Here is an 8,800-nt window from a genome sequence, read left to right on the forward strand (position 1 = left end):
CTGTTTTATCTTCTGGTGTGCCCCGTTTAACATCACAAACATGCTGGAAAACAGGGAATAGTAAAAAAGCAACCTTTTACTTTGGTCTGTCTCTAAAACTCAATGCCAACTGAGCGATGTGCAAGCACTGCTTATGGGGATGGATAAACAACTATTTACATGCCAACGTCTTAAGTTTCAATATGTGTCACAGCATTGTGTAAGCGAAGGGGCAATTAGCTTGTCACAAACTTAACTTGCGATCTTCAAACACATGTCACAACATCGCTCCTGAAAAAAGGGAGTATATTAGTGTGTCTACCTGGGTGTTTTGTTTCCATCACAGCTGATCAGATCTGAAGCTGCTAAAGATCTACCTACGCACGACTACAGCAGAGTCATTTAACACAGGATTGAATGCAGATTGTACCCTTTCACACTGAAGACAAAAGCCGGACGTTAGCAGGTTTGAAAGGGTTTTTTTGTTCTGCTAGCTAAGCTGCTGAGCTGCGTTGCAAATCGTGTGGCATTTAAGCTAATGTAGGCTAGCTAGAAGTTTGGTAATAATCGCTGATACTCTCGGCAGTGAAGGAGGATTCTAGAAGTGTGTTAAAAGTTAAACAAGATATAAAGTGACGGTTAGACCACTTCTGCAGCAGTCTAACAGTATTATAATGATCTACAGTGATTAAGATACACAGTGAATGTTTTAGCAGATTAATGATCTTGGGTGGGAACCAGCGTTAAAAACACAAGCACACAATGTTCCCTTTTTCCGTTCTTGAACGTGTGAGGCCAACTCTGTACGTGCCTGAGGCGATCCGATCAAATACTTTGTCTTTAATCAAAACAAAACGCTGTGTTACAGGGCTGCGAACCAGACGCTGGCAAATACCCACTCTACCCTGCAACAGTGAAAAAACAGAGGAATACAGTGAATGAAAGAAGAAGAAAAAAAGCAGAGGGCACAATGCTTGGCTTTCTTTCCCAACAAGTGGGATGCCAAAATAAACAGTCAACCTGACTGTTTGGCTTCAGAGGTAGAAGAAGAAGAAGAAGAACAGCTCAAAAGGATCTAAGAGATACAGAATGACCCGAGAACTGTGAGACTGTTTCTCAGCGTCCCTGCAGACAAACAGTGGGTGTCTCTCTGGGAGTGTTGCCAGTAAATCGTTAGCAGGTAAAGAGTGAAGACAGAAAGATGTGGGTGTTGAATGTTACCTTGAATCATTTGCTACATAAAAAAGAAAAAAAAAACAAACAAATCTCATGTTCCTGAAGTGTAAGCTGAAACCGGGTCAGGACCGCCAGCCTCTGCACGGCCTTGTCAGACTTGATATGTTAGGCCGCTTATTTGAGGAATTGGCAAAAGACAAATACAAACCTTCAGGAGGTAAGAGGAGAACGCTGCGAGATGATTCAGCGGTCCACATGTCAAATGTTTTATTTGTTTTTGTATTTTCTCTCATTTCCTCTCTGGATTAAAACATTTAGGCTCTCCACACCGCATAGCTGGAGAGACAATGACAAGTTTGGCTTTTCGACTAACCGCTGGTTAAGAGCGTATAATGAATGTGGAAAACAAGTCCTCCGATCTAATCTTCCAAGGTTCGAGGGAATCAACACTGACTGATGGTAGAAACTGGGGTTTTTCGGTTCCATATCTTGTTCGTTCTCCATCATGCGACCTACGGATGCTGTCGTGTTTCTGGAGAGGACAGTTGCAAGTTAAAAAAGGTCCAAATGCAAGATTCAAGACAGCCGGGTTGCAGAAACCGAAAATACTAGCTCTAATGACCATGCCGAATCCAAAAGGCAGGTAACAACTGCAAGAAACCAAGGACAAGAACACTCAAATACATCAGTATGGTTCCCCGACTTCCTGACTCACTCTCTTACGTATCATCCGATTTCCTAGAAGATATATTGACAAGTGACTAAAGGTTTGGAAGTTGTTGGAAACCTTTGTGATAAAGGCTTAAGTTCATGTGAGTTTCATAAAACACAACTCAAAAATTTAAATGTATAACAAAAAGCTGTTGTTGCATATAACATCTTTAAGAAATTATTTCTAATAATCAAGTCGGTGAGCACATCAGGTCAAATGTTCATTCGTTTTACCCTCTTACGTAACACATCCACACACTATTATTTAGAGTAAAAAAGACCAAAGAGGTGATGAACTAAAAAGCTTTTTATATGGTTTGCTCCATTATCAGTGGTCATCGAGTCCTGTTGGACAGGATCCGAACGCGCCGCCGCCGCAACAAACAGGTGTACAGTACCAGGATAATGAGAAAGAAAAGCCCAAGCCTCTCTCCCCGTGTACACTCTCACACACAGCCATGACACACTATTAACCCCTGAGCCTGGTATGAATTTTAATTGCAGAAGGGTAAGGCAGCGGAGTGGAAATTCAGACACAATGCCACAATTACCGGGGCCAGCGGTGGTTTCAGGAGCCCAATTAGTTGGCGGAGAGAGCGGCGGAAGAGTCCCCCCGGTTAGGCCTTGTTTGTGCTGACGAGAGGCGCGTGACAAAAAGGTCAAAGAGCTCGCTACAGCCTCTCTTTGGTGAATTAATCTGACTGTTTCGAAAATGTGTGAAACTGTAAAAAAAAACAAAACAAATATATAAAATGTTTTCCAGTGGTTGCTGTTTTAATGAATTTAATGGCAATGAGCTCAGACTCTAAATACATGTTTACCACGAGGAGGAGCAACGCGCTGCGGCGACCACATGATGTAAAACCCTCCCGGCGTGACTCATGTATACGCTCAACTCGGTGGCATTTAATGAGGGGAAAGCGTTTAACACTCGCTGGATGCCCCTTAAAAACACCCCGAAAGAAACTTTGAAGTTAAAGGCTATTAAAGTTCTTCTTGCTGAGCGAGTCTCATTTAATAACAAATGGACACACAATTGGTCATGGATGACTTACCTCGGGCTGTTTGAGCTTCATTTTATGACGGCGGTTCGCCCACATTACAAAAGAGAATCTCACTGACTGTATAAAACATGGAGCTGAACGTGCCTCTCGATGGTATTGTGGAGACGCCACTGGTTTCTAAATGAATCCAACTGTATGTAAGCTTATGAGAAAATGACCTCAATCTTAATTTATGCTCTCAGTCACTAGTTTCTACTCTTCTTCAACACAGTGTGATGTTCATTTTGTAAATTTGGTCCCATTTGGAGTAAAACAGACAATAAAGCATTCCAAGAAGCAGATGCTTTTGACCAAAGCGACTTACGGTAATTCAAACATTCGTACGCTGATGGCGGTGGCTGCCATGCAAGGTGCCACCCAGCACATCAGGAGCAGTTTGGGGTTCAATATCTCGCCCAAGGATACTTCGACACGCAGACCAGTGGAATCGAACCAGCGACCTTCTGATAACAAGATGCTGGTGATACCTCTGATCCCCAGATTCCTCCATCTCGTCCAAATGTGGTCACATCTGGCCAGTAACACAGTTAGAGATATTAATTTTGGTGGGCCAGGGGGGTATTAGGTGTGCAAGAGCCAAAACAAAAAGTGATTTTTAGATTTATATTAACATCTCATTAAAACATTATTTAGAATGCCATTTTCTACTGTGTTGGAATCACATCAATAGCAAACTAACGGTTATGTTAACGATAGCTTGGCGACATGGGATAGTTTAACAGCAAAACTGGTGCAGCAATGTCAAACCTTGAGTTGTGGCAACTGCAGTGATCGCTAAACGTCTGCATTGTTCATCTATTGCTACAGTGGCATCATGATCCAAAAGCTGAAGCTAGAGTGGTTGGCTGTGGTTTAGAGGCGCTGTAGGGTGGAGGAGCATCAAATCAGTTAATTTACAATATTTGCCTCCAGACTGAGTGGAAGCATAGAGTATCAGAAAGTGGGAAAACAAAAGTTAAGTAAAAATAACTCAAAATTGTACAGTACTCGAGTAAATGTATTCTATCACTACTGCACGGCCTCTTAAGAAACTTGCCCTGAGAGAATTTTGTTTTGACATCCACAAGTTTGTCTTTTACTGTATTTTCATCCAGTTAATTTCAAGACACAAAAGGAATAAGAGTAGATTTGGGCGGCACAGGCACATCTGGGCTGGGAAAATCAACAAGATGGCATCAACCATGATGGCAAACTCAAAGCTTCGAAGCACAAACCGGTTGGTGACGGTGTGCGTGGGCGGCTTTGGATTTGAATATATGTTTTTTGTTATCGCCTGAAACGACCGTCGTCTTTCTGAAAGCTATGAAATGTACTAAACAAGTAACGCATTAGGTCTGATGCGTGTCGGCTGATTCCTCCTCTGAACTCCTTCGACCCAGACGAACTCGGCCTCGCGCCGGCATTGTCCACGCAGCACATGGTAATCCTGTGATTGCATGCTAGAGCGCGGAGACGAGCCGTGTTGTCTGGAGCACAAAGGGCATCTGCATTTCATTAAACCGAAAGAGAAGGTATGGAAATCCACCAGCAGTTGTGCCTCTCAGGGTCTGTGTGCACATCCCCACCTGGCACACATTACATATTTCAGCTGTTTGAGCTTGTTAAGAAAAACAGCAAACAGACAGTGTGGAAGAACATGTGTGTGTGTGCTCTGCATTCCTGCATTCCCCCTAATAATGGCTGCCTTTTTTTTTTTTTTTTTTGTCTTTACCCAGGACAGAAGAATGCAGCACAGCTCTGGTGCGCTGGAAAAACCAAATTTATTCATGAAGAACATGATAATCATACAGTAGAGGAGCAGAGGAGGTGCTGAAATGGGAACTATTCCCGAACGGTGATGGGCTGCTGCACGTCCTTGGTGCCTCGGCGGCTCGGAGGTGGAGAGACACAGATGGATGCACTCGCTCTGATCGCGGGGTGACTGACAGCTCCTGTATCTGTCTGCGTTTAATTTACACGCCGGGCTGTCTGGCACTGATAACCTCGGTGATATAGTGGCGGCGGGTGGCGGCGACGGCGGAGGAGGAGGAGAGGGGAGCCGCGTTTAATTGTGATTCATCTGGTTGGTCACTCATCAACACTGCTGCTGTAAGAGAACAGGCCCCGGCTGGGGTGCTGATGATGGATCATGGGTAATGACAGTGTGAGAAGTTCATGTGTCATACAAGTCATCAGCTCCGCGCCGACCTCCCCTGGGCTGGTGAATCACCTCCTCCTGTGTCGAGGGAGAAGGAGAAGCAGTAGAAGAAAAGACCCTCCTATTTAATCTGTGGGTGAGAGCGTTGCCTGTGATCTATCAGCTGGTGGGAATGTCTCTCTGAGAGCGGAGTCATAACGTCAGATGGAGCTCAGGAACACCACAAGAGTGACTCACTGCACTGTCCTCAGCCGTGACCTCTCAACTCTCTGAAGACGTTTACCCCCAAACTTTTTAAAAACAAGATTTGCATCATTCCTTGTATTTACACACCATGGCTGCTCCCCGCACTCGAGGTGGCGAAGGTGTCCTGATGGAGATGGAGGGGTAGGTTGCATGATAAATCATGTGGGGCACGCGAGAACGAGAGAGCGGCGCCATCGATCACTTCCGCTGTGTCATAGCGGTGAATTTAATGAGAAAATCTGGGCCGTAAAAGGGGCGGAGACGGGCAGTCTGTCACTGTGGGCGGCTGTCAATCCACCTCGCGTTCAAGCATTTAAGCAGACGCTCTCATCCAAAGCAATTCAGCGTGGTACAAAAAAAAAATGAATTGAGGATTGTGAAATAAGAGCAGATACACTGTTCATTACAGAGTCATCATCGAAGAAGACTTTCACTGCGACAAGGAGACTGACCGTGACTCATTACTGGTGAACTTTGTGGTTCATCAACTGCTTGAAAAGATAAAGCGGGCTACACCTGAAGCCCGGCTGTCAACAAGCCTGCCAACATTTCAGAATACGGCCTGCAGTGGAAATGAAAAGCACATCCAGGGTTCAGGTACATTAAGCAAGGGTACTATACTGAAGGAACTCAGTTGGAAACAAGGCTTTTAGTTGCAGGACATTTAAAAAAAAAAGGTCCCTTTTTTAGCACACCTTGGAGTTATTTTTCAGATCTGTGGCCATAATTTGTTGTCATTTAGTTGTCAGGTTGTCTTTCATTGTGTTGATCAGCTGTTTACATTTACATTTTTAGCAGATGCTTTTGTCCAAATACATACACTGATGTTGGTAGCTGCCATGCAGAGGTGCTGACCAGCACATCAGGAGCAGTTGGGGGTCCAGCGTCTTGCCCCAAGGACACTACAACACTCAGATCAGGGGAATGGAACCAGCGACCCTCCGATAACAAGACGCTGGCTCCACCCCTGAGTCACAGCCACCCCATGTTTACAGGCCCTACATTTTTTCTGTAATAGCTCACATGTTACTTTGCATTAAAAGAAAGTAATATCTAACATCTGATGGCCTTTTCGTGTCTATAGAATTTTTCTGTTGCTTTAAATTGAGCTAAATGAATTTAATGAGGATGTCGCGGTTCGTCTTTGTCGAGCTCCTTTTTTAAGCTGAGTGAAAAAAAGACTATTACTGTCGAGAGAAATACAAAAAGCCTCGAGACCGGCAGACAAGAGGACGTGATGTAATTCGAGCTCTGCGGCCTCGGGGCAAGTCGGCGTATTGAAGAGGCTTTATTAAAACGGAGGGAGGGTAAAGAGTAATAGCATGTAATGTCCAGCGGTTTTGACAGTCTCGCGTGGTTCGGCATAATAGGATCCTGCACACCTGTGTCTGTTGTTGAAAGTGGAAAATTAGTTTTGGGGGTAGTCATTAGAACAAGAGCCGCTCTGTGTTTTTTTTTTTTTGCCTTCATACATGGAAGAGATGACATACAAAAAGAGAGTGGTAATTACATTTTTTTTTCTCCCCTCTGTATCTCTTCCCCCCAGTTCATATTACAGCAGAAATATGAGAGGGCCGCTTGTGAAGGGTCGTCTGTGGCAGCTCTGACAGCCAATTTAGTCCTGCAGAAACAAACCTCTGCCTCCAGGGGGGTTGGAGCTGTCACACATGCACCCATGTAGAAAAGGCCTCTCTCTTCTCCATAACCCCATCACCCATCCTGCTGCATCTGCTGCAGTCGTGGTCGTGACCAACGCTATTCAGATTGGCTGCTGGAAATCTGCTGTATGTAATAAAGTGGTCTCTTTATTCTGGGATGTTTTGTTTGAGGAAAAAAAAAAAACTCTTAGAAATTCAGAAATATGAAACCATTCGTCTTTGTCCACATCGATCTCCACATGGATTTTTTATCTTCATAAATCTATATCTTTTCTTGCACTGCTGAAGGGACTGAAGGGAACACAGTTTGGGAAACCAATCTCAGTGAAAGCACAGTTTGGCTATCTGCCTTCCTTTGTTGAGGAAGTGAAACATAAAACTTCTAATTTTCCATTTTCTCTTCATGCCATCTGTGTATAGATTTTCAATTAGGCCTCGAAGAGCCTTTGAGGAATAGTTCAAAACTTTATAGCGAATATGTAGATTAGATTATTTTTGCCTGAGCTTTATGATGAAGATTGATGGCAATACAGGGACTAGAGCCAAGAGTCAATTAGCTTAGCTTAGCATAAATACATGAGGGAAATCGACTTGCCTAACAGCACATTTATAATAGCAAATGTTATAAATCCACTTACGATTCTTTTGTTATATTAGCTAGCCAGCATTTCCTCTGTTTTATCAATCAAGCTAATGTGTGCCTACGTGTCCGACTCATAGGCTAGTCCTGTATTGTGGTGGGCGCCAGATGTTGAGTTTGCACTTTAGGAGTTGATAAGCTTAGCTTAGCATAAAGACAGGAAGTAGGGGAGGAAACTGTTAAAAGTATTAGCTGAACACAACATATTCACCAAAAAGACCAGCATATGTTGTGTTTTGGTACTGGTCTTTCCAGCAGGGTAGCTAGCTTGCAATTCTTCTGTTTTATCAATCAAGCTAATGTTAGCCAACATTAGCCAGCTAAGACCACCACATCACAATATATGTTACATGCTTTGTGGTGTGCTAGTTTTTGAATTTGTGTTGAACTAATTAATGTACTTTTGTTTACATTAGCAGACATCATTTCTAGAGTCAGTTAGCTTAGCATGAAAACAGGAAGTAGGGGAGCAGCTAGCCTGGCTTACTCTACTGTCAAAAATAAGCCTATGTTTTCTATGCAAGATAGCATTTTGCTACTTTATCTAGCCGGCAATACTTCTGTGTGAGCTATCAAGCTAATGTCAGCAAGCACAGCCTCCTGAAACCACGGTATCGCAGTTACGCTTTGCAGCATATTCAATTTGGACTTTTTTGTGGGTACTGGATGTTTGTTTGCATTAGCTGACGTTACCTTAAAATGAAGTGCTGATGGCGCTGAGGCGAGGCACTTTGGTCTTTTAGGCTACTTAGAAAATCAGTCAACAGGCCGAGAAAGTCAGGGAAGGTTTCATTTTTTAAAGCTACATTACAACCTGTTCACACATTGGCAGCACAAATTGATTCACACATGTAAATGGATTCACATTCTTACATAATGCACCTTTGGTCACAGTGCATTTAAGATCCGGAGGTGCTGGTGTGTAAGCCAGGCTAGCTCGGCAATCTTCCCCACAAGAGAGAGAAGAAGTGCATCTCAGAAATGTCGAACAACTCGTTAAAAAGTTGAGCCCACAGAGACTCATCTCGTCACCGTATCCTGCAGCTCTTCTCTCACATCATTGCCCTTCGGGAGAGGTTGCATAAATGTATGAGTGATGAGATGGAGATACTTTGGCCTCAGCTGGATACAATGATGCATTAGAAGTATAAGTCACTGATTTAGAGATAAATCCGTTTCATTTGCCGAG

The 8,800-nt window shown here is 43.6% G+C and overlaps 2 long non-coding RNA genes across 2 annotated transcripts; one reads left to right on the forward strand and one right to left on the reverse strand.

Annotated features, from left to right (window-relative positions):
* On the forward strand, nucleotides 1-4,761 carry LOC119029440. Its single transcript, XR_005077991.1, has 3 exons — nucleotides 1-445; nucleotides 848-1,159; nucleotides 4,646-4,761. It is a non-coding gene; the product is annotated as an uncharacterized LOC119029440 (long non-coding RNA).
* On the reverse strand, nucleotides 4,616-8,509 carry LOC119029441. Its single transcript, XR_005077992.1, has 2 exons — nucleotides 8,305-8,509; nucleotides 4,616-5,145 (listed from the first exon to the last, which is right to left on the reverse strand). It is a non-coding gene; the product is annotated as an uncharacterized LOC119029441 (long non-coding RNA).
* Nucleotides 8,510-8,800: the final 291 nt, after the last annotated feature.

This window comes from Acanthopagrus latus, chromosome 12 (genome assembly GCF_904848185.1).
Source record: "Acanthopagrus latus isolate v.2019 chromosome 12, fAcaLat1.1, whole genome shotgun sequence".
Classification (NCBI taxonomy): domain Eukaryota; kingdom Metazoa; phylum Chordata; class Actinopteri; order Spariformes; family Sparidae; genus Acanthopagrus; species Acanthopagrus latus.